Source organism: Suricata suricatta, chromosome 4 (genome assembly GCF_006229205.1).
Source record: "Suricata suricatta isolate VVHF042 chromosome 4, meerkat_22Aug2017_6uvM2_HiC, whole genome shotgun sequence".
NCBI lineage: Eukaryota > Metazoa > Chordata > Mammalia > Carnivora > Herpestidae > Suricata > Suricata suricatta.
In genome coordinates this window covers 201,425-227,168 of record NC_043703.1, presented here as the reverse complement: position 1 = coordinate 227,168, position 25,744 = coordinate 201,425, and the positions used below count along the sequence as shown (strand labels likewise).

The window sequence follows — 25,744 nt, the reverse complement described above, 5'->3', positions numbered from 1 at the left end:
TCCAAAACAGACTGAAAAAGTAGGAATCCACTGGCCTATAAATTGGGGTTATTAGTTTTATTTTATTCACACTAGCCTCCTTAATTCTGTTTAATGTTGAAATAGTAGCGCTGGCTTCCGCAGCACATACACTAAAACGATAGTAAGATACATGTAAATTACAATGTATCATCTTAACCACCTTGAATTGTGGAGCTCAGCGGCCTCATGTGTATTTACACCCTTGGCAGCCAATCTCCATAACTTTTTCATCTCTGCACCCCCTCCCCGGCCCTGGCACCAACCCTCCCACTCACTCTAGGTAATTCACAGAAGTGGGATCACTCAGCCTCTGTCCTTGGGACCGGCTGACCTCACTCAGCACAATGTCCTCGGGTTCATCTGTGTTGTCACAGGTGTCAGGGTCTCCTTCCCTGTCAAGGCTGTTGATGGGTCACACTGTATAAATGGGTCACATTGTATAGATGTGTCGCATTGTGCTTGTCCATTCATCCCCTGGGTCACTTTTTAGTCTGAATTTGATCTGACAGCATTAGGTCAAAGTTGGGGCAATAATTAAGGAGGCTCCTTTTTATTGACAAACTATGAACTCCATCCTGCTGTTTAAAATACAGAGTGATTGGGGCGCCTGGGTGGCTCAGTCGGTTAAGCCTCCAACTTCGGCTCAGATCAGATCTCACGTTCGTGGGTTCAAGCCCCGTGTCGGGCTCTGTGCTGACAGCTAGCTCAGAGCCTGGAGCCTGCTTCCGGTTCTGAGTCTCCTTCTCTCTCTGCCCCTCCCTCTCTCATGCTCTGTCTCTCTCTGTATCAAAAATAAATAAAAACATTAAAAAAAATTTTTTTTAATACAGAGTGATTAGCCAGTTAGAAGCTAAGTCCTGAAGGAGGGGCCTGGTGCATGGCTGTGGGCCGAGTGTCTCCCCCTCACGGCCCCTCCTCCACGTGGGAGTGTGACTGGAGAGGAGAAACCCTCAGGCAGCAGCATGGCCAGCAGAAAGGGCCAGACTCCTCACTGACCCTGGGTCTGTCTAGAAGTCATCATCAGAACCACAGTCTAGCATCCTCTGCTAGAAACTCACACCAAGCATGAACGGCGGGACCAAACAGGCCTGTTCGCCTGCAAACTGAGAGCAACAGGTGGCCCCCAAGTGGCCGGCTGTGGCCCAGGTGACGTCTCCTGTCTCCTTGGAGGAAGACAAGCTGCAAACACGCTCCCACCTCTCGGAGGCCTTCCTTGTCTCCAAGCCCCCAGGGCATCTGCAGGCACCAGAACCAGTGCTGGGAAGACAGAGCAGTTCTGAGAGCCCAGCACCGTGCCAACAACCACCCAACACGGCCAGCAGTGCCTGTCATGCCACGTAGGACCGAACTGCCTCATTCTAGGAACTGGAAAAAACACCAGAAACCAACCCCAGCTCAGAGCACAGGTTCCTCTGAGCTCGGAGCCAAAGTCACCCAGCACATACCGTCCTCCACATAAGTCCAACGGAACCAGACATCAAAACTCACTTGGATTAGCTCATATAAAAGACGCCACTTTGCAAATGGGCAGGAAAGAGCCCTCAGGAGGGGAGGGATCAGCTCAATTTGTTTGAAGCTCTTAACTTTTCATTTAATGTCACCATAGAGTAGAACGGCAAGTTGAAAGAGGGCCCCAACCCGGGTGGGGTTTTCTGTGCCCATACATTGTATTTCTGACCAAAGTGTTCCTTGGGGATTTCCAAGAGCACCAGATGTGATCTGTGGGTGGTCCCGGCCTGGGCACAGACACATGAGACCTGCTTCTCCAAGCCTCGGTGTCACCAACTGTAAGAACACAAGAACACACTAGCTCTCAAGGCTCCTCCAACACCAAAATGCTTTTAATTTGAAAGATTCCAGAGGGTTTTCTTTCAGGAATCATCAATGGCTCTTAGTTGGTAAACAAAGAGAAATAACAGATGAATGTTTTCTGGTATGGCCACGTCAACATTACAAGACTCCACATAAAAATGAGTCGAGCCCATGAAAACGTGGCCAATCAGGTCAGAGGCACATGAGTCTGAGCCAAGCTTCAAGTTATCCATTAAATGTCAAAAAACAGACTCCGTGAAGAGTTCTGGCAGGTGAGAAAGGCCAGAAGAAGGTGCATGCAGGGTGTGTGACCAATCCCAGCACCAAAGGCTACGGCGGGGTCTTCAGGGCGAGAAGGGCCAGTGGGGAGGCGCCGGACCAGAAGTACGGCTCCTTCCGCTGGGCTGACCTGACAGGGCGGTTACATCACAGGCGTCAGGCCCCCAATGAGCCTTTTCAAAAGTCTTGGGGTTCTGGATCGGGGACTGATCACCTTTGCCACATTCACAAATCTTTAGCCTCATAACCAGCCTGACTTTGTGGAGCTCCCCACTGACACCTTGATGATGTGAATTAGACCTTCCCATGCTTCCCTTTGGAATTTCTTTTAGCAGCAGATGAGATACTCAGCTGCAAGTTCCTGTGTTTCTTAGAAGAGAAACTTGTTTGAAAGCCGCATGGGAGATGATCATTGGTGGAAAACACGGAAGTGGGATTTTGTTCCCGTTTATTCTCCAGGCAACCGCAGAACCCCAGCAATAGTAGCTGACACGCCTCTTCAAGGTGCTTCAGGGGACTGCTGGCGGGGCACAAGAGCAAGAGGAGCGTTCCCTGGACAAGATGACATCTGACACTGAAAACACCCGTGTGAACACAGACCGCCACCGCCTGCCCCGCTGGCCCTGGGCGGACGGTTACAGAAGCATCCTGGCCGCCAACATGAACAGGTCACTCCGACCGGCAGCCGTGGGAGCGGCAGGCAGCACTGCCGACCATGTCCCCCGCCCAGGGTCCTCGCAGTTGGGGCAAAAAGGTGGGGAATGATGAGTTACCCCGAGTCTCCGCTTGGAGCCCCGCTGCAGAAGAGGGCTGGATGTCTCGGCCCTCACGTGGTCCGCCCCAACCGCACGAGGACGGTACCCCTTGTCCCATGCTGGCTGCTTGTGCCAACGGCTAGAGGCCACCTCCTGCTGCCTGTGCACCGTGGCGCCGCCCGCTTCCTAGCACGTGGGCACGTTTACCCAGGACAGTAAAGGCCCACACAGTAGGTGCTGAATTATTTGTTGAGTGAACGGATAAATGACCACAAGGTAAAAGAGGATTTCCTTCTAAGAACCAAATTAGGATCATTTTCATATGACTCTTCCTCCTACTGACCTCATCTGAAACGTACCCTCGGCACCAACAAGAACCGTGCACTGCAGATGTGATGAAGACAGAACGTTTGGAACCTGATACCATCTCTGAACACCTAGTCTACAAACAGAAATAAAAGGAATCCCTTCAAAAACAGTAACGAAAGTGACAGTGGAAGAGCAGACTCCGGTTCCCACGCACGGGAACATGAGGCAGAGGTGATCTGACGTGTCACCATTCCCGAGCCACCAGGGACAACGGTCCCGAGCCCTCAGCAGCAGGGTGGGCCTCTCGCTCGACCCAGAGAGAGGGAAGAGCCACGCGTGGACGCCCGTGCCTCACTGCCACTGGGGCGTTGGGCCCTGATAAAGAAGCCCTTGCCCAGTCTGGGGGCCTGCTGGTGTCAAGGGTGCCGAGGACCAAGGCCCCCTGTACCCTAAGACCACAGACCCCAGCGCCCCAGGAGTGACTCTGGCGGCGGAGGGGTCTGATCTTCCTGGTGCCTCCAGTACCCGGCCCAGAGGCTGGTGTGCCTTCGACGCCCCCAGGAAGACAAAGATGGAGGAAGGAGGGAGGCGTGTGGGGGAAGGGCTCTCTCTGCTGCCGGCCGTCCTCTCCTCGGCTGAGAGTCTGGACATGCTCAGACCACCTCACCCACACGGCGTTGGTGGCCCCCAGCCGGGGGCCTCCACCTGTGGAAGCGGAACACCATGGAAGAATTTAGGCAGGTCTTCTGGTCACTGTGGTTCAGAACACTTAAATGGGCCCACGGGTTCTGGTAGCCAGAACCACATGGCAAATTTTAACAACATAAAAAGCCTATTTCCCCAAAAAGATTAATTCTATGATTAAAATATTTTACTTCCCTGAGTATGTATTTTTTAATCTATTTTTTAACACCTTGCTATTTTATCACTTGATATTAAATAGAAAACTGCATAAATAACAGACAAAATTGGGATTTCTAAATGCAGCCACATGCAGCCGCCCCCTGCGTGCTGATTCGGTATGAAATCCCCATGCTGAGCGGCCTGGACCCCACAGGGCATGACCCCACAACCACTGACGCCTGCTTCCTCTGCCTCCAGGAGGGTCAGGGCCCAGAGGGGGGACCGACACACCTTTCAGATTTCCTCCAATAGCTAAGAGACAAGCATAAAATAAGGCTATTCACATGGAAATTCAAGCTCAAAATATAACGAAAAGAAGAAAACCTACCCGGATTTCAGCGGCCCCTATCCCAACACGTGTGACTCGGCAGCCAGCAAGCTCCAAGTCCCCCCGCAGCTAAGGCAAGGATGGAAACGCGGCGGAACACGCTCTCCCCAGACTTTCTGTGAAAATGCAGCACACGGTTCTCCCTCGGAAACACTGTTCTGCAGCAGCCACCACAACTGCACAAGGGGCAGGAGGTGACGGACCGCACTGTCCCCTAGGCTCCTTTTACAAGAGATCATGCGGCTACCTCTCTGCCCGGCGTCACGAGACCCAAACTGCACGACTGCAACTGCCGTGAAGAGTCTCGGCGGACCAGGCGGTGTGAGCAAGGAGGCTCCGTCTTCTGTGCCCACCTGGCCTCCACGTGCTCCCCGCGGACTCGGACGGGCGTCTCCACACCCAGCCCGCCCCTCGGCCGGGGCTCCCGGAGACCTCTGGAAGGCTCATGTTCAGGGAGGGGCCTGGGAAGACCCTGACATGACAGCAGTCAGGCCCCAGCAGTCCTCAGCCAGGCCTCCACCCTCAGGCCCACACGGCTGCACACTGGGCTCCTCTGTCCTCCCTGAGGAACCCGGGACGTCACTGGGTCTCATTTCTTTCTTTGCCTCCAGCATTAAAACAGCAAACTACTCGGGCAAACAGTAACGATCCTGCAAGAGTTAGCTCAAATGAAGAAATGAGCGAATACAGTGGTAGAATGACCAGCTGGACAGGGTTTAGGAGTACTGATTACATGCCGAGTACCGATTACGACCTCTGTTGGGTATCGGGCAGGTGCATAACCAGTGCCAGGGAGCTGGACCCTGCAGCAGTGATTGGGCAAGGACAGAGCCCTGTAGACTCCAGCCGGGTCCCAGGATGTGTGCGGCACTCTGAACCGATGGTCGGACCCCACGCTCTGGGAGGAGGCCGGAGCAGAGCCTGAACTCATGATACCCTCGAGGACCCACAACGGGTCAAGGAGGCATCTGGGACCGCACCCCAGCCCCTCCACCAGCAGACTGCCATGGCCCCACGTGACCTCACGGTGCTGAGGTATCACTGGGCCAAATCCCGCCCACCTCAAAGCTGAGAGATACAAGGGCCGTTTCTAAGCATCAGACATGCCAGGAACCCTACTCCCAGGACACACGCAAGTCCACTGCCTCACTAGCTCGGACAGGACAACCCAGGCCACGTGCCATTTCCTCAGGTCTCACTCATACAGTATTACCACGGGCACACAACTCCTCAGGTTAGAGGCTCAGAGAGGAGTACCCAGGGCACACGCGTGTCCTCAGGTCCTGATCTCAAGCCCTCTACCCAGGGCACACGCGTGTCCTCAGGTCCTGATCTCATGCACTGCTACCCAGGGCACACGCGTGTCCTCAGGTTCTGATCTCAAGCATTAGAAGTAAAGCAGCTTCCCTCTTCCTCCAGCCACATTGCTGATGATCTGAATCATGCAATCAATCCAGTGACAGAGTGTCTGACACTATCAGCCCTCACCCTATCAAGTGTGTCACAGTCCTCAGGAGCTTGGGACATGTGTCCTGTGGGCACCGCGGTGGGGGGGGGATCCAAGGGATACTTTGCACACGCGTCTTGGTGTGATCTGGTTCCTATTGGGGGTCCACGTATCCCGGATTGGAGAGGGGAAATAAAGTGATAGACAGACACCCGGGGTGGGGGCCAGATTCGCGAACAGCCCAGTCTGCGGGGACCTTTGAAGGCTGAACCTGACAGAGCCACAGCAGGTTGTGACCTGACCAGTCCCTTCCTAAGAAGTCATCGTAGAGTAAGAGAGAGCAGAGCTGATCGTGATGAACTGTGCTGGCCTGTTTTACAATTTCAGTACCCAACTGCTATTGTTAATGTTCCTTAACAGACCAACAGACTGGAACAAAGGTTCCAGCCCCCGAGTGAGCGCGCAGGAGGCCTGCTTGCTCCGTGCGGAGCTGCGTCGGACCAGGGCTGTGCTCTCACTGGGGCCCCACCACGGACCTGGGCGGGGCCGCCCTGCTGGCCCTTCGCCTCATGGTCACTTACACCCACCCATTAGCAAAAGGGGCTGCTGCCCCGACCTTTATTTCCGTTTGTCAGGAAGCTGTATTATTTGGAGCCTGTGAGCAGAAGACACTTCCCCCCACGGGTCAACATCGTCATAAAAACAAAAACTGGGGCATCGTGTCTGACGGCCCCTCTGGTGTTGCGTCCTCAGCCCGTGGCCCCTGAAGGCCGGGGGACATCCATGCTGGGTGCTCCCCTAGGTCTGGCCTGGGGCCCTTGCCGAACGCGGCACTAGGACACAGGCTGCCCTCCGCATACAGGGGTTTCTAGAGCTTGAGTTAGTGGACACCATTTAAGAATGAAGTGATCTCACATTTATTTTAAATCCTTTAGAAAACTGTGGATCTGCCATTCTGGCCACTTCCCCTTGCTGAAATGTTGTGGGTCTGGGGGTGGCCCCTCTTGAGGGGCACCTGCCTGGTCTTGTGCACTTGGGGCCACCATGCCACACATCTGGGGGACAGCCCAGACCCGTTCAGGTCTTTCTGTGCATGGGGCTGTCAGAACCCGTCACTCAAGGAAAGCCACCTCCTTTGTGGAAATGTCACCAAAATACAAGCCCAAGGGCCCCAGTTTCTCACACGGTCTGCCCTCCCTGACCCCTCACGGACCCCCTGCGCCCCACTCTCTAGAGTGTCTGTCAGCCAGGGGCAACCGCCCCAGAGTCATCCACCTCCCCAACAGTGCAGGCGGCCCTTGGGGTCCCCTGAACAGTGGGAGTTTTCAGCTGGAAGACTGCCCATGGCAGCCTGCCAGAGGAAGAGGGGACCTCAGGGCAAAGACCCTCGGCATCTCTGCAGTGACCACGGGCGGGGCTGGCACCCACCCGCCGTGGCCTCAGCCCCTCCTTTCCACTTAACCCTGTGGTTCCCGAAGGGCCGTCACAGGCACGTGGAGGCACGTTCATGTGGTGCTAGAGCGGCAGGATGGGGGAAGGATGAGGAAAATGGCCCGTGGATGAGACACAGAACCCTAGGACGTTACAGTCCCAAGACAGAAAATCAGCCACTTCTCCATTTCCCAATTAACTCTGTACACAAGAGCACATCCTCAGAATTATTCAGATATTCAGTTTTGAACTGAATCCAAACTACTCAGCACCAAAAAGACACAAAACGGTAGCTAACCTCACCCTCTCACTTAAAATATGGTCTTTCCCACGTGGGGAAAATGCATGCTCTATTCTCACACTTTTCCAATGAAGCTAGAGATGGAAACAGTGTTCTTGGACAATACCTTGGTGTTGAAATAAAAGCTGTAAAGTTAAGAAAAGTGAAAAAGAAACCACCAGTTTCCTTTTAATTTTTAAAATACTGTGTTGAATGGGTCTTTGATTCCTTGAAACTAAAATTCTGTGTCTGTTAGCAAAATATCTTTTCACCTAGTGTTTTTTACTAAAATTTTTTAACATTTATTTATTTTGAGAGACAGTGAGAAAACACTAGTGGGGAAGGGGCAGAGAGAGAGGGAGACACAGAATCTGAAGCAGGCTCCAGGCTCTGAGCCGTCAGCACAGAACCTGATGTGGGGCTCGAACTCATAAACCGTGAGATCATGACCTGAGCCGAAGCCGGACGTTCAGCTGGCTGAGCCCCCTGGCGCCCCTGAGTGCTTCATTTTCTATCTAACGGCCACAAAGAGGGCCGCACCTCCAGACCAGTGCCTGCACCTGCTCCTCCCTGGGGGGCAGGGAGGGCGCCAGCAACAGCGACTTAAACGGAACCCCCAGACCAGTCCTGTGTGCCCGGAAACCTACATACTCGCACCAGTCACAGAAGTTATTAAAAATACTATTTTAGAGACGTAGATGCTTCCCATGCCCTCAGGTTGCAAGCTGCTGCGGTGACACGTGTCACCTCCCTGTGGCTCAGTCTGGGGCGCCGCACACCCGCAAGCCGCTCCCTCACAGTCTCCAGAAGGAGCTGTCCCTCACTGAGCTCCAGCATGTGTTTCTGTCGCTTGTGGATGATTCTCTTCTGTTGCTTTACATGCCAACCCCTGAAAGAACCTCGGATTCTCCAGAGAACAATGCTCCCGTGACTGCCTGTCTGAGGAAAATACTTGACAGATGTGAACAAATTTGCATAGTGCAATTTCCCAAATCAATTGTCACATGACGAAATGGTAGCTGGTTACTAAGATCAACGAGTAAGCATCTGGAGAACACAGTAGGGAACATACATAAGAAATAAATGAGAGAGAAACTATAATTACTAAAACAGCAACTAGCTGCCTCGCTGTAAGTGTTTCCACTTCGTCTACACCTTCCAACACAGCTCCGCTCCCAACGTCTCTTGCTCCCGGACCCTTTGTTTGTACTAATTGCACAGGAATTTCTGAAAGGGGTAAGGGTGAGGACATCCAGGTAGCTGAGAAGGGTGACGAAAACAACAAAGCAGACGGCAGGGATACGCTGAGTTGCTGTTTAATGGAGGACCTAAGGTGAGACCCCTATGGAACTTATGAAAGAGTGAGGGCCCCTAGACACTGCTGAGGACGAGGATCCGAGCTGTCTTCAAGCGGGGCCCTCCTAGGGGGCAACTGTCGGGCAGGGAGACCCCCCACATCATCCCTGCCCACCTGCACAGTAAACAGGAGGTGCCAATGATCACAGACCACACAGAGAACATGAGGTCTGTGGGACGCCCCACGGGCCACAGGAAACCTCAGCCTGGGAATGGCCTTCACCTGGCGTTCCCACCGCCAGAGGAGTCATAAGGTGACGCAAACAGGGCAGAACACCTGGGAAATCACCTGGCGGAACACCTGGGAGGGCACCTGGGGGACACCTGGAAGGGCACCTGGGGGAACACCTGGGAGGGCACCTGGGGGACACCTGGAAGGTCACCTGGGAGGGCACCTGGGGGAACACCTGGGAGATCACCTGGGGAACACCTGGGAGGACACCTGGGAGGGCACCTGGGAGGGCACCTGGGGGAACACCTGGGAGGTCACCTGGGGGACAACTGGGAAATCACCTGGGGAACACCTGGGAGGGCACCTGGCGGAACACCTGGGAGGGCACCTGGGGGACACCTGGGAGGTCACCTGGGGGAACACCTGGGAGGTCACCTGGGGGAACACCTGGGAGGTGACTCGGGTGAACACCTGGTCAATGCCTGGCAGTGGACACCAGTGTCACAGGGCCGCGTCCAAAGCCCCGACTCCTCCCACTGAGCTGCTGTATGCTTGCTTGCATGTGTGCATGTCTGTGTGTGTGTGTGTGTAGGTATGGTGTTTTGATTTCTGCTTTTTATTTAACAGCTTTATTGTGATAGGAACCGCATACCATAAAACTCACCTGTTTAAAGTGCACAATTCAAGGATTTTTAGTATATTCACTAGATGGTGCAAGTACCCCCACAACCAGGAGGAGAACGTTTTCGTGCCCCTGAAGTCGGCGGCCTCATCCCTTCTGTCTCCCCCAGGCCCTGGCAGCCACTGACCCACTTTCCACCTCGACAGTTTTGCCTATTCTGATATTCATGTAAACAGACTCCTGTGACACGTGACCTCTGGAGTCTGACTTCTTTCACGCAACATAACGTTCAAGGTTCATCCACACCGTGGGCCGTGTCAGGACCCCATCCCTTCCCTGCGGTGTGGGTGGCCCATCACGTATTCACCTAGTTCTTCAACTGGCAGACACTGGGATGTTTCCAGCTCTGGGCTGCCCCGCACACTGCTGCTGCGGTGACGGTGTCCGGGCTTCCGTGGGACACGGGCGCGCCCAGGGTCCAGGTGCCGGGTCACGTGGTTCCTCGGGCTCAACCACATGGAGCCTCCGAGCCGGGTCTGCGGCGGCCACGGCGCTGCACTCCCGCAGCGGCGCACGAGGCTCCGGGGACTCACGACTGTCTGGCTTGGAGTCAGAGAAATGCCTGGTTTTCAATTTTTTTGCTTTACGATGTAAATGAGGTGGAGAGTGATTGTGGCTAACAGGCTCGTGAAGACAGCAAATGTGTTTGGCACAGATTTTTGCACGTCCCACGTGGTGGCCGGGGGACTCCATTCCAGTTTCACGTCCCACTTCGTGTCCCAGGCGACTGAGCTCCCCAGCCCTTCGTCCTGGCGTGGTGCTGGGTTTACACTGCCTGTGTCCAAGCACCCGCTCTGAAAATACAAGAGCGCTGCACCTGACAAGCTGGCGTGTGGCAGCCGCCACACTCGGCCCAAGTCCACCCACCGGCCTCCGGCCGCGGGGGCTCACGCATCAGGCCGGCTTCCTTCCCAGAGGAGTGTGAAGCTCCCGGGGCTGGCCCGCAGCTCTGGCTCGGAGAGAGGCGGAAACACTGTGTGCATAGGTTTCCTATAAATATTTTCTTTATATGTACATGTTATTTTGCCACTGTTGTTCTAAAGCACCAGCACACAGGTGTAGGAATTCAAGACTAAACACTACAGCCTTCCTACAGGTTCAGGCCCAGCCCCGACCCACTCTCCAGAAATAGCCATGTTCGCGGATTTCTGCTTCGTGGTTCTGAAGCAAGCACTGATGAATTTAAATAACAGCATCACTGACACTTCTTGGTTTATTTAATTTAAAATCAACTGTTGACTCCCTGCATGAAAGATGAAGGGTCTAGGGTCGTGTCCATCCCCCAATCAGTTTAGGGTGTCAAGTACTCAACACTCCACTCGGTTCTGTACCTCTCATTGTCTTACCTGTTCTCTCAGTAAGTTGATTCTAAAGATGCTAACTCCACAGACGCTTCTACATCACAACCATGTGGCTGCCCCTCCCCACCCCGCTCCATTCATCCCCTCCCACTTGGCCTGAGGGCCTCCTCCAGGCAGTGCTCTGGGCTCTAAGGGGGACGCACCTCTGCCTGTCCGAGGGTCTTTATCGCTTGACAAAGTAAGAATTCAGTGTTCAGGTCAACTTGCCCTGTTTAAGGCACTGTTCCATTTCTAAGAACTTTTTAAATGCAGGTGGTTGTGAAAGAAGACCCCGACCTGGCCCAAGATGGCCCCTCCCAGCCTGTGCTCGAAAGAGAGGCTTCTGCAAGACCCAGGATTTTTTTGTTTTTTCCAGAAACAACCAACATAGGATTTCAGGCCGCTCTTTTCTGCCCCGAATACTTTGATACTATTTTTGCTTTTCTTTCTTTTTCCCACACCATTCTCCGTAAGAGTCCTGGCTTGAATTTGAGAAAGAAAATTTCTTAGATGTTAACAGGAGATTAGAAAAGCCATTTTCTTCCTTATAAAATCAGAGCCTATCACTCATACCTCTAATGCAAAACCCAAAGTTCTGGAAAGACTTTTAAACAGATGGCGTTCCTTTGTTCACTCCTGTCTGGCCTGAAGGGAAACTACCGGGGTCCTGCCTGAGCCACTGCGGACACCTCAGATCCATGACAGGCGCACGATTATGACGCGATTCTGGGGTGGAGAGGCTCTGACAGGCCTTTCTGACGGACGTTTGTCCGGTTCACAAGTAGCTGAGTGTCTCTTCGGCTGGCTCCCAGGTGCTCCCGTGCTGTGGTCAGGGTGGTCTTGGGCTCTGTTGAGGGGTCGCCAGTCGTGAAGGAACTTATGACAGCTTAGCACAGGGCCGTGTGCTCACAGGACCTCACCCACAGGGAGTGTCCATGTTAGTGCAAGTCACTGTAGCCGTCCTGTCACCCCCCCGTGAGATGCCCACGAGTGCGACTCGGTAAGGACGGCGGCGTTACAGGCCCCTGGCTGTGCTAGCGCCCACGTGCAGATGGCGGGGGACTGTTCCCCCCACCCCGGGCAAACCCATAAAGTCCCTTCCTCTTTTCCTTGCTCTCAGCAGCCAGAAGAGAAGGCACAGAGAAGACAGACGGTGGCAACCCCTGGGCAGGGGCGGGGGGCTGGAAGAACCCCCGAGCCAGACACCAGGACCTCCGAGGCTGCCTGTCTCTGCTCCTCTGAGCACAAAAGAAAGAGAAAATGGGCGATGCGCCCCGAGGTCTGCGGCAATGCCGAGGATGGGAGACAGTTACCACAGAGCAGAGCCTGCAGGCCTCAGATCAGTAAGTATTCTGGTAACCAAAATATATAAAGAGCTCCTACAACTCAACAACTACAAATGACCCAATTTAAAAACAGGCAAAAAAACCTGGAGTTCTTTTCCTCAAGATACCCAAACCGACGACAGGGACAGAAAAGGTGCTCAGTGTGTCACAGGGAAATGTGAGTCAAACCAGCAAGGAGGCCCTCGGCTGCAAGGACAGCGAGGATGTTCTGTAAGAGAGGAAAACACCAGGTGTCGGGGAGAAAGTGGGGTGCCCCTGCACGGCCGGCTGTGAGCGGCACAGCCCCCTGGGAAGCAGGAGGCCAAGCGCTCTGTTCCGAGAACAGAAACATGCAGGTGAATGTCCACAGCAGCCAGCAGGTGGGGATAACCCTGACCAGCACCCGCCCTCTCGGGGACCAGCGGACGCAGTGCCATCACAGGCTGTGTGGGGACGGGGTGACGGGGTTGCTTAAAGCACACACGCTGTTCCCATGGGTGATTAAAAAGTCTGAAACTAAAGATGGGTGGTGTTTGCACAACACGGAAATGTACTAAATGCCACTGAAGTCTATACCTAAAAAGGGACAAATAGTGAAAAAAATTTTTGAAAGAGAGAGAGCCTGTGTGTGCACAAGCGAGGGACAGAAGCAGAGGGAGCCCAACGCGGGGTTTGACCTCACACCCCTGGGATCGTGACCTGAGTGAAAACCAAGAGTCCAGTCAGCAGCTCAACCGACTGACCCTCCCCCAGTGCCCCTAAATGGTGAATTATATGTTATGCACATTTTATTACAATTTAAAAAAGAAAAGTAAAAATGGCTACCAGTGTCTTGACCAAGGCAGTGGCTGTCCTGTGTGACTGTGGTCATGACACAGGGGCCACATTCCACCCAACATCCTTTTCTGGAGCAAGAAAGGGTGCAAATAAGTTCTTTTCTAAATTTTATTCATACATTCATACATTTTTTATTCATACATTTTTGTTGGGAGTGTAACATACACTTGGTAAACAAAACTCAACAAATTTCACATACATGCACAGCATGTACTCAGTCAGACCAAAGTGTGGAATGGTCCCAGACTCTAGAATGTTCTTCTGGTCTTCCCAGGTCAATACCCCTCCCCAGTCAGGGCTTAGTATTCTTCAAAATCTTATAATATCTGTTAGTTTTGTTAATTTTGCCTGTTCTGAACTTCATAAAAATGGAGCACACCTGTGAAAGCACTAGAGGCTTTAAAATGGATTCTAATTTCACCTTTTTTTTTTAATTTTTAAAAAATGTTCATTTTTGACAGAGAGACAGAAACAGAGTGTGAGCAAGGGAAGGGCAGAGAGAGAGGGAGACACAGAATCCGAAGCAGGCTCCAGGCTCTGAGCTGTCAGCACGGAGCCTGACATGGGGCTCGAACCCTAGAACCATGAGATCATGACCCAAGCCAAAGTCAGATCTCAACCAACTGAGCCACACAGGTGCCCCTCAGCTTTCATTTTAATTTGTAAACTGAAGTAATTTTATACAGAGAAGCTCGCCCCTCATCTACCATTTGGTAACTTTTAGTGAAGCTCACACAGAAAGTTAGGGTACCTGCTTGATTATTCCACTTTTTTGCCAGATTTTCATGTAACAAATTAGTGTCCTCCTCAAAAGGTGAATAACTTGGGCTTTTTTGTAATTTGGCAATATTAGTTTTTATTGATAAACTTACATATAAAATTCAACCTTTCAGTGCTTTTCACAGAGCTTTACAACTACCAACACTAATTCCAAAGGATTTTCATCCATTGCACGTAAAGCCTCCCGGAGAGCATTCACGTCCTGGCCCCGGTCCCCAGCAACCACCGCTCCGCTGCGGGCTCACAGGTCTGCGCCTTTGGGGCCTTTTGCATAAATGCAATCATGCCCATTCAGCCTCAGCATCTGGCTGCTTTGGCTTGACATCCTGTGTTCAAGGTCTTCCCACTGTGGCCTGAATCAGGACAGGGCTTCAAGGTGTGGGCACAGCTTCATGTGCAAGCGCTCACACACACAACAGTCTACGCCTGTGCCCCAGAGATTCAGGAGAAACAGCACGAGACAACACTACCCAAACCACATGACCTGGGCACACCAGCCCGCTTCCCTCGGCCTCAGTTCCCGTCTGTGAACGGGGTGGCCAGTCATCAGGACAAGGAGCACTCCAGGGGCTCAGAAAGGGGTGCCCATTGCAAAGGACATGATGTTCTACGCAGAAAACTTGAAAGACTCCACCAAAGACTGCTAGAACTGATCCATGAATTCAACAAAGTCACAGGATATAAAATCAACATACAGAAATCGGTTTCATTTCTATACACCAATAGTGAAGCAACAGAAAGAGAAATCGAGGAATCAATCCGCTTTACAACTGTACCACAAAGAACCATAAAATACCTAGTAATAAATCTAACCAAAGTAAAAGATCTGTACACTGAAAACTATAGAAAGTTTATAAAAGAAATTGAAGAAGACACAAAGAAATGGAAAAACATTCCACGCTCATGAATTGTAAAAACAAATATTGTTAAAATGTCAATATTACCAAAAGCAACCTACACATTCAAAGCAATCCCTAAGAAAATAGCTCGAGCATTCTTCACAGAGCTGGAACAAACAATCATGAATTTGGATGGAACCACAAAAGACCCCAAATAGTCAAAGCAATGTGAAAAAGAACATCAAAGCAGGAGGTATCACAATCCCAGACTTTAGCCTCTACCACAATGCTGTCATCGTCAAGATAATATGGCATTGGTGCAAAAACAGACACATGGATCAATGGAACAGAATAGAGAACCTAGAAATTAACCCACAAACATATGGCCAACTAACCTTTGACAAAGCAGGAAAGAGTATCCAATGGAATAAAGACAGTGTCTTTGGCAAATGGTGTTGGGAACTGGACATTAATGTGCAGAAGAATGAAACTGGACCACTTTCTTATACCATACACAAGAATAAACTCAAGAAGGATGAAAGACCTAAATGTGAGACAGGAAACCATCCAAATCCCAGAGGAGAAAATAGGCAGCGACCTTTTTGGCCGCGCCTGCAGCAACTTCTTACTCAACACGTCTCTAGAGGCAAGGGGGGCGCCTGGGGGGCTCAGTCGGTTAAGCGTCCGGCTTCGGCTCAGGTCATGATCTCACGGTTTGTGGGTTCAAGCCCTGCGTCGGGCTCTGTGCTGACAGCTAGCTCAGAGCCTGGGGCCTGCTTCAGATTCTTTGTCCTACCCCCACCCCCCGACCCTCCCCTGCTCACGCTATCTCTCTCTTTCTCTCTCAAAAATAAATAAAACATTAAAAAAATTTAGAGGCAAGGGAAATAAAAGCAAAAAATGAGCCTCTGGGACCTCATCAAAATAAAAAGCTTCTGGGGGCGCCCAGGTGGCTCAGTCGGTTAAGTGTCCGACTTCGGCTCGGGTCATGATCTCACGGTTCATGGGTTCGAGCCCCGCGTCAGGCTCTGTGTTGACAGTTCAGAGCCTGGAGCCTGCTTCAAATTCTGTGTCTCCCTCTCTCTCTGCCCGTCCCCTGCTCACACTGTCTCTCTCTCTCTCAAAAATAAAAACATTAAAAAAATTTTTTTAAATAAAAAATAAAATAAAAAGCTTCTGCACAGTGAAGGAAACAGTCAGCAAAAACTAAAAGGCAAGTGACAGAATGGGAGAAAATATTTGCAAGTGATGTTTTGGATAAAGGATTAGTATCTAAAATCTATAAGGAACTTATCAAACTCAACACCCAAAAAGCAAATAATCCAGTGAAGAAATGGGGAAAAGACATGAACAGACACCTCCCCAAAGAAGACATACAGATGACTAACAGACACATGAAAAACTGCTCAACATCACTCATCATGAGGGAAATACAAATCAAAACCACAGTGAGCTACCACCTCACACCTGTCAGAAAGGCTAACAACTCGGGCAGCAGCAGGTGTTGGCGAGGATGTGGAGAAGGAGGGTCCCTTCTGCCGGCTGGCGGGAGTGCAGGCTTGTGCGGCCGCTCTGGAAACTAGTGTGGGGTTTTTCAAAACATTAAAAATAGAACTACCCTACGACCCAGCAATTGCACTACTGGGTATTTATCCAAGGCTTACAGGTGTGCTATTTCGAAGGGGCACATGCACCCCAATGTTTATAGCAATGCTATCATCAATAGCCAAAGTATGGAAAGAACCCAAATGTCCATCAATGGATGAATGGATAAAGATGTGGGGTGTGTGTGTGTGTGTGTGTGTGTGTGTGTGTGTGTACACATATACAATGAAGTATTACTTAGCGATAAAAAAGAATGAAATCTTGCCATTTGCAACAACGTGGATGGAACTAGAGGGTATTACACTAAGCGAAGTAAGTCAGAGAAAGAGAGATCATATGATTCCACTCATGTGTGGAATTCGAGAAACTTAACAAAAGATCATAGAGGAAGGGAAGGAAAAATAAGATACAAACAGAGGGGGAGGCAAACCATAAGAGACTCTTAAATACAGAGAACTGAGTGTTGATGTGGGAGGTGGGGGAGGGGAAAGCAGATGATGGGCCTTGAGGAGGGCACTTGCTGGGATGAGCACTGGGTCTTGTATATAAGTCATGAATCATGGGATCTACTCCCGAGGCTGAGATCACACTGTATACACTGTATGCTAACTGGACAATAAATTATTAAGAAAAGAAAACAAAAAAGAAAGGAGTGGTAGCACACCGAGTCAGAAGGGCAGACGTGGGGGCCGCCCGACGCTGCTGTGTGAGCACAGAACTGTGTGCTAACCAGCCCCAGGGTGGTTCTGGGCTCCTGGGTCACGGTCCTGTGCCTGCTTTGCTGCACTTGGGTGACACCCAGCTGTTCTGACACTGCCCCAGCCGGGACGCCTCCTCGCTGCCTCAGGAGACCCTCCCTGCACAGACCTCACGAGGCCGTGCAGGCCGCCCACGCCTCTGCCTGGCCACCCTCCTCCGTGGCAGGACGGCCACACCCAGAAGCCTCTGCACCCTCTCCAGGAAGATCTTTGCTTCCACAGACATTTGTTCCGGCTGGACAACCGTTTTCCCTAACTTTCCCCACATGTCCCTTCTGTACAGACCGCGGGTGGCTGGCGTGTGTGGGGGCACCTGTCACCTGCAGGACCATCCTTCCCTCCTCAGCCCTCAAAAGCACCCGTTACCCACCAAACAAAGCACTTCTGCTCAGCTGGACACTCAGAGATCCCCACAAGCTAACGCCCATCTGCACCTGCAAGGTGACCTTCAACAACTCACTTCGATGGGGCCCAAACACGGTGCTGGCCCAGCCGTGTCTCCTCCACTGGGGCCACGCTGACCCACACTCCCAGCATCCACATCTGCTCCATCGCCGGGCGCCATGTGGCGAGGCTGCATTCCACAGTTCCCAGCGCGGTGCTGGCGCCCTCTCCTCTCCCCCATGAGCGCTGTGTTTTGTGCACGGGCCTCCCCCTGCGGAGAGCAGAGGCCAGGGCGCATGTGCTCCGTCCCTCCTCACTCACCTCACAGAGCCATTCCCACTCTCGGCAAACATATGCCGAACAAAAGAACAACCTTGGAGCTAACCGGGAACCATTCAGAGGTCAAAAGTCCTGGGCTTGCCAAGATGACCTCAGATGCATCACCCGTGGAACATTCCAGAAGAAAGACTTCTTCATGATAGGCTGGCAAGGAGAGAGGCAGCTGGAAGGTGCATGGGTTGAGGAGGTGGGACCTTTGGAGGATTTTAAAAATGAAGTAATGAAAGCCTTAAAATTATTTCCAAGGGGTCACGGACTGCTGGGTCAGCTGATTCGTGCACAGGAGAGAAGAAAAGTTGTGCCTGTCTGCCAACTGCAAGACAGCAGGAACGCTCGCTGGATCCCAGGCCCACCCGGCACACTGGGCTGTGTGTCCCCACCTGGCTTCACATCCCAGACCCAGCACAGGCTGTGGCGATCCCTCCCTCCCGGGGACCTAAGCAAACGTGCTTCAAACTCCGCCCCCAGAGCCTCGCACAAAGCCAGGGATCCTGGCTAGCTCCACTTGTTTAAACTCCGAGTTATTTTTAACATTGCCATTGGTCTAATTAGGCAGGAAACACGGCCCAGGCATAAGCCAGCTGCCCTGGAAGAACCAAGGGCCACGATGGATGAACCCACACAGGACATTTTTAAAACTTTGCTGAAATAGTGAATAAAAGTACCTATAGGGGACTCTGATTTCATCTCCACATTCAGATCACCCAGCACCCCCCCACCCATTGCTGGACTTCTGTGCAGCCACCTATCCGACCCCTTGAGCCCAGATACCTTTTAAAGATTAAAATCCAAGAGCTGTGAGGGGTGCCTGGGGGGCTCAGTCAGTTGAGCAACTGACTTCAGCTCAGGTCATGATCTCATAGTTGATGAGTTCAAGCCTCATGTCAGGCTTTGTGCTGACAGCTCCGAGCCTGGAACCTGCTTCGGATTCTGTGTCTCCCCCTCTCTCTGCCCCTCCCCTATTTGCACTTTGTCTCTCTCTTTCAAAAATAAACATGAAAAAGAAAAATCCAAGGACTGTGGAGTGGTCCTATGTCCGGAGGGAGTGACACGTTGATCATAGGTGTCACAACACCCCCAACCAACACCGGTGACCTCGGAGACCTCACGAGCCACAGACACAGCTCCCTGAGCATGACACCCATCTCGAAGCAGAACTGAGGTTCAAACCCACGGGGCTGTCTGGGCTCCTCACCACACCGTGGTGGCATCTTGGTCCGCAGGAAATGTGTGTTCCCGAGATGCAGGCCACTTCTGCCTTCCCTGCCGCAGGTGCCCCCGACACACACCTGAGCCTGAGGTGGCCTGAGGCACACAGGCAGCGATTCCAGGGGCCAGTGACAGTGGTGTGGTGTTCCTACAGGGGTTTCTCTATGGCGGTCTCACCGGGCCCACCTGCTGGACGGTGGGGATCGGGGGCTTTCCTGCTGCAGAACCTCACCAGGACCGGGGCCGGGAAGACGCCAGTGCTGGCCGGGGCAGGGGCCGAGCCCACACACCCTGTGCCACGGCGACCTGGGAAGTCAGCGGCCCTCAGAGCACTGAGCAGTGCACTGACTTCTCCCTTCTGGGCTTGAAACTCAGACCCTCTCTCCCAAGGGAGCCAGTCATTATCCTTTCAGGGTCTGGGGGCTGTGGAAGCAGCGAACAGCAAAGGCAAGTCTGTGGACCTGCTTCACATGGAAGGTGTGTGCTGCTCTGGGTCCCCAGGGAGTAAGCAGTCCCAGAGCAGGGACTGGCGTCAGAGCCTACAGCTCCCAGCTCTGCGGTGTCCTCGTCTGCTAGAGCAAGGGTGACGCCGCATCCTCCTCAGACTCGTGTGCCTGCACAGGGGCAATCGAGGGGTCTGTGTGCCACCCATGTCACAGAGCCGTCCGGCAAGGACACATGGCCCACCACCTCTCAGATGCCACAGGACATGTGCCTGACTGCCGGGTGGCTGTTGGACTTTTGGTCCAAGTGGACACTCTCCAAGCAGCACTTTCCAGCACGGTTCTTGTCTGATCAAAGCGCAAGCATCTCAAAGGCCCATAGGCACCAACATGTGCACAAGAACCCTGGAGACCCAGTGTATCTATTCCAGAGATTACGGTCCTCCAAAGGGAGCTGCAGCTGGGCACAGCCCATGGCCCCAGGGTCCAGAGGGAGCAACTGCCACAGCCTGGCCCACCGCCAGACCCAGCCAAACCTTAGAAGGACCCACAGTGGCCGCCGGCAGTCACCCAGCACCCGCCGACAGAGCTGAAGCCGCCATCCAAGGCCGGCATCGCTGGACTGTCGTCACCCAAACCTTCACCTGGAGGAAACGGGCTCCCTGCCTGAGCCTGGTCCCCGGGGGTGGCAGCCGATGGCCCTGCCTCCAGCACCCCTGTGGTAGGAGGGCCGCCCTCGCCGGGTCACCAGCCACACGACGGATGGCTCCAGTACACTGGCCCCTGGCTTGCACCCTAATGGCAATAGAATAGGAAGTAACTGAAACCTTGAAACTCTGGTTTTTCCTTCCTCATTTATCAGTCTGAGAGACTGGCCAGGAGAGACAGATGGACCTTCCTCTTCAGGCCGAACACTGCCAGACACCTGCAAAGCGGCGGCTCACACCAAGGCGCACCTGAGTCGCCAGCGCCCTCTCCCACTCAGGAGCACTGTGCCAGCGAGCCCCAGCTGGTCCCCCACTGCCCAAACCCAAGGACCCCAGAGCCAGCTGTCCAGGCCACCCAGGGCAGGCAGCCCCCGACAGGCCTTCCCAGCTCACAGATGAACAAGGATGACCTGACTCCCTCGCGAAGAGCAGCCACCACCCAAGGTCCTAAGCCCCTGCCTCCAGGGGTTCCTGGCCAAGTCCTCAGTGGGCCACCAACCATGTGCTATCCCTGTGCCTCGCGCCCTTGTCCCAACATGCTGGGGAGGCAGGCTGTGTAACAAATTTGCATTTACAGCACCTGAGGGTCTTGAGCTTGGAGGACAGGTGCTGGTGAGGCCACACCTCCAATGCGTCTCTGAACGTCTTTATCCAGAGTTTGGCGAGCAGCTGCCAATGGCTTCAGGATGGTGCCCAGGGCAAGGGGCTGTGGTGGAAAGAGGCTCTGAAGCCCCTCATTCAAGAACAGAGCAGCCCTCGGCCTCCTACACAGGGGCAGGGATGCTCTCCCACCTTCTTCCACCTCCCTGAAAAGCCACCATCACGTCTCAGTTCTAATAGATTTTTAACCTATGACAAAGGAGGCAAGAATATGAGATGGGAAAAAGACAGTCTCTTCAATTAATGGTGTTGCTGCAGAAGAATGAAGCTGGACCACTTTCCTACACCACATACGAAAACAAACTTAAAACAGACTGAAGGTCTTGGGGCACCTGGGTGGCTCAGTTGGTTGAGCACCGACTTTGGCTCAGGTCATAGTCTTCACAGTTCAAAAGCTCAAGCCCCGAGTCAAACTCTGTGCTGACAGCTGGGAGCCTGGAGCCTGCTTCAGATTCTGTGTCTCCCTCTCTCTCTGCCCCTCCTCCACTCACACTGTGTGTCTCTCTCTCTCTGTCTCTGTCTCTCTCTCAAAAACCAGTAAACATTAAAAAAGCAATAATAATAAATAAAAACAAAATAGATTAAAGACCTAAATGTGAGACCTGAAACCATAAAATTCCTGAAGGAAAACATAGGCAGTAATCTCATGGACACTGACCATCGCAACATATTTATGGCTACATCTCCTCAGGCAAGAGAAACAAAAGCAAAAATAAACTATTAGAACTCCATCTAAATAAAAATCTTTTGCACAGCAAAGGAAACCACCAGCAAAATCAAAAGGCAACCTTCTAAATGAGAGAATATATTTGCAAAGGACATAATCTATAAAGGATTGATATCACGGATGGAGCTAGAGGGTACAATGCTAAGTGAAATAACTCAGAAAAAGACAAGTAGCATACGATTTCATTCATATATGGAATCTCAACATCAACACAAACAAAAACCAGACTCATAAATACAGAGAACAAACCAGAGGTTGCCAGAGGGGAGAGAGGAGTGGGGGATGGGTGAGACAGATGAAGGGGGTTGGGGTACAAACGTCCAGTTAGAAAATAAGTCGGGGAGATGAAAATACAGCACCGAGGATGTGGCCAATAGCACGGCAGTGACCCCGGATGGTGACGGACGGCGACCACACGTGCGGCGGTGAGCCCCAGCGCCGTCGAGGGCACGGTGCTGCGCACCCGACGCTAACACAGCAGCGTGCGTTAACTACAATTAAAAACAAGGTAACTACTAATAGCCTACTGTTGACCAGGAGCCTACCGATAACACAGACCATTGATTAACACATGTGTTTTACATATGTGTATTATATACTGTGTTCTTATAAAGAAGTGAGCTAGAGAAAAGAAAATGTTATCAAGAGAATCATAAGGGAGAGGAAATACATTTATAGTACTGCACTGTATTATTGAAAAAGTCCACATGGAAGTGGGCCCACGTAGTTCAAACCTATGTTGTTTAAGGGTCAATTATAATCCATAAAATGAAGACTTATAAATAAATGTTCAATGTTTATTATAACAATATTTGTGTTGGCAACAAAACAAGGAACCAATTAAACATTCAACAATGGGAGACTCCAACAGATAAAACACCTCTGACCAGCGCTAGGCCAGGGCGCAAGGGCCGCAGAGGCAGCTGGGCCCCCGAGGACGCAGGCGGCAGAGGCCAGGGAAGGTGCGGAGGCCGGGGAAACCGAGGCAGCGGAGAAGGCCACACAGCAACCAAGGCAAGTTTTATGAAGAACTTCCAGAAACACAGAGGAATGTTTGGAGTAAAATTTTTAAAAGATATATATAATATATATGTATATGTGTGTGGTTAATATCTAATAAGAATATATGTGCACACGAGATGTCTCCGTGGGAAACGTAAGACCGGAAGGGAAATAACCGCACAGAAGAGCCAGAATGTTCCCCAAAGGCTGACTCTCAGCGGGTAAGGAGTCTCTGTTTTTCTTGTTCTTGAAAACCTGGAACTGGGTTTTTCAAAATTTCCATAGAGCATGCATCATGTTTATAATTAAGTAGAAGTGCTTATCATTTAATAAGCCAATAATTCCTGTCTTTTACATTGAACACTGACCATGTCAATGTATTATGTGTAATGATAAAGGCAATTTCTGATAAAGCTTAAATGTAAAATAAAACATAATTCAGAGCTTTGAGATTAAATGCCCATTTTATTTACCTTAAATCAGAAACTTATTCACAAATCAGTTAGGCCAGGTGCTTCCCACGGCGGAATGTGAATCCTGGTGAACGGCAGATACGCCACATCCAGCTGCGGAATTAGCCGCTCCTGAGCCGGGCGGGTCCAAAATGTAACACAAGCTACAAAATCACCTATCCCATCTCTGCGTATACAGTAGGCACATAACCCATAGTAACTGAATAATATGCATCACCTCTTTTAGAAACCTCTGTGTTTAAGAGTTTTTTAGGGGCGCCTGGGCTGCTCAATAAGCTGGGTGTCCGACTTCAGCTCAGGTCATGATCTCTCAGTTTGTGGGTTCAGGCCCCACGCCAGGCCTGGGCTGACAGCTCAGAGCCTGGAACCTGCTTCAGATTGTGTTTCCTCTCTCTCTACCCCTCCCCTGCTTATTCTCTCTCTCTCCCTCTCTCTGTTCCTCTCTCTCTCTCTCTGTCCCTCTCTCTCCCTCTCTCTCTCTCTCTCTGTCCCTCTCTCTCCCTCTCTCTCTTTCTCTCTCTCTCTCTCTCTCTCTCTCTCCCTCCCTCTCTCTCTCCCTCTCTCTCTGTCCCTCCCCTCTTCAAGCGCACTCTCTCTCAAAATAAATAAACAAAAGAAGGAGTTTTATCAACAAATTGTATTCTTTATCTATCTTTGAACATTTTTAATTACAAAGGAAATACAGATTCATTGTAACCATGCTACAAAAGCATATATAGAAACAGTAAATCATCTTTCCTTCCCTTCAACCTGCCCACACTGCTGAGCTGACCATTAGGCTGGAAAGCTTCCAGAGCTTTCTCTGAGCTTTCACAACTGTGTAGGTTATACCCACGGGAGGAGGTAGTTCTGAACTTGCTCACGGAAACAACCAGCTCTTTCTCTTTACTGTACAATAAATCGGTTACTACCTGTGGATTTACCTCCCTCCTTTTCAGGAATGACAGTGTCCCACCGGCGGCACCAACAGGGACAGGTCCATCCAAACGCTGTCGAAAAACCACGTGCCATGGCCACTGGGTGGCCCCGGGTGCCCACGCCCCCCCATGCCTGGGTTCCTGCCTCTAGGATGGGATGGGGGTGAGACCGCAAGCCAAGCGCCAGGGGAATGTCGCTGCTGTGCAACTAAACCCAGACACACCTCTGCGCGTAGGGCTCCCAGGGTGGGGTCCCAGAGGCGCCCTGTGGGTCCTGTGCCCCACCCCCGCCGTGGCTGGCCAGTCCAGTGTGAGCACCCCGGGCAGCTGCAAGCAGGCAGGTCGTGAGTGTGCGGTACAGACGCTTCCCTCAAACGTGCCATTTGTCATTTGCGGGCTCTTGCCATACTCACATTTTTAGCTCTCATGTAGTCAAATATGTCATCGTGTCTTCTTGAGCCCCTACTTTACTGGGCATTTAGAAAGTTCTCCCACATTCTAGATGCTATTCACAATAGTCTTCAAAATGTTCCTGGTATTTTGGTCCTACTTTTTCATAGTCTAACCATCAATCCATTCGAATTTAATCTGTGTGGTCTGAGTTAGGGTGACATTTTTTTCCAGACAGATAGCTAATGAAGTCAACTCCATTTACACGACACCACCCTTTCCTCAGTGAGCCAAAATCTTCATCATAAGTTAGGCTGCCGCACATATTCTGATCTCTTCCCGCATTCTCTGTAATATGTTTTTGTCTATTAGAAACCTAAGACTATCCTGCTGAACATTTTAAAAAGCCGGCCACACCGCACACGCAAATGCCTCCTTAGCTAGCGGTTCCAGCGCTTCCGTTAGCCCCCACGTTATAATGGGACTTCTACGTCCCGACTTGTACACAACGCAGACACCCTGCCCTTTGACCTGAATAATTTTTTTTTCTGGTTTAAAGTTTAGTTTCAGCTAATAATAAACCAACACTGAAATTTCACATCGATTCTTTAATTTAGCATAATTTAGGCTTAAACTATCCACTCCTGAACACGCATGGCTGCTTGATCAGAGAAGGCTCTCTAGGCGAACCTGGGCTCACCCTACTTTCTCGCCGGCCCCCACTGTCACCGCCAAGTGCCAGCCCACATGTCCCATCTGGAGCCTCTACCTCTGCCAACCTGCCCTTTACTCCCCACTCCTATTTTTAGCTCCTAGAATCTGAGCCTTTGGCTGGCCTAAGCTGTCTGCCTATTAGTTAGCCAAGGGCCAATTCACAATTTTCCATGAATCAAAATAAGTTTAATTCATAGAAAACCCTCAGTCTCAAATTCTACCATTATGTCTAAGAGATGAAAAGTACTTTGAGCCACCAAGACCTACTGTAGGCCCGACCCTGTCAAAACACTGAGGACGAAAGCAGGCCGTGGGTGGCTGGGTCGGGGTACCGGGGGGCGGAGAGGAGCAAGGAGGGCAGAGGTCAGGCCTGGCGGGGGGCCAAGACAAAGGCCATGAGGTCAGAAGGCAGAGGGCCCAGTTGGGGCAGGTGGCTACACAAGGGCAGAGAGACCCAAATGTTCTGCACAACAGCCCAAATTAGAATCAGAGGAGGCTGCAAGCTGGGGGTTAAAATGGT

General features: G+C 51.7%; 1 protein-coding gene across 2 annotated transcripts in view; it reads right to left on the bottom strand.

The window, feature by feature from the left end:
* The window catches only part of RASA3 (RAS p21 protein activator 3), a 118,731-nt gene that overhangs the window by 73,052 nt on the left and 19,935 nt on the right, over positions 1 to 25,744 (bottom strand). The window lies entirely within an intron of this gene.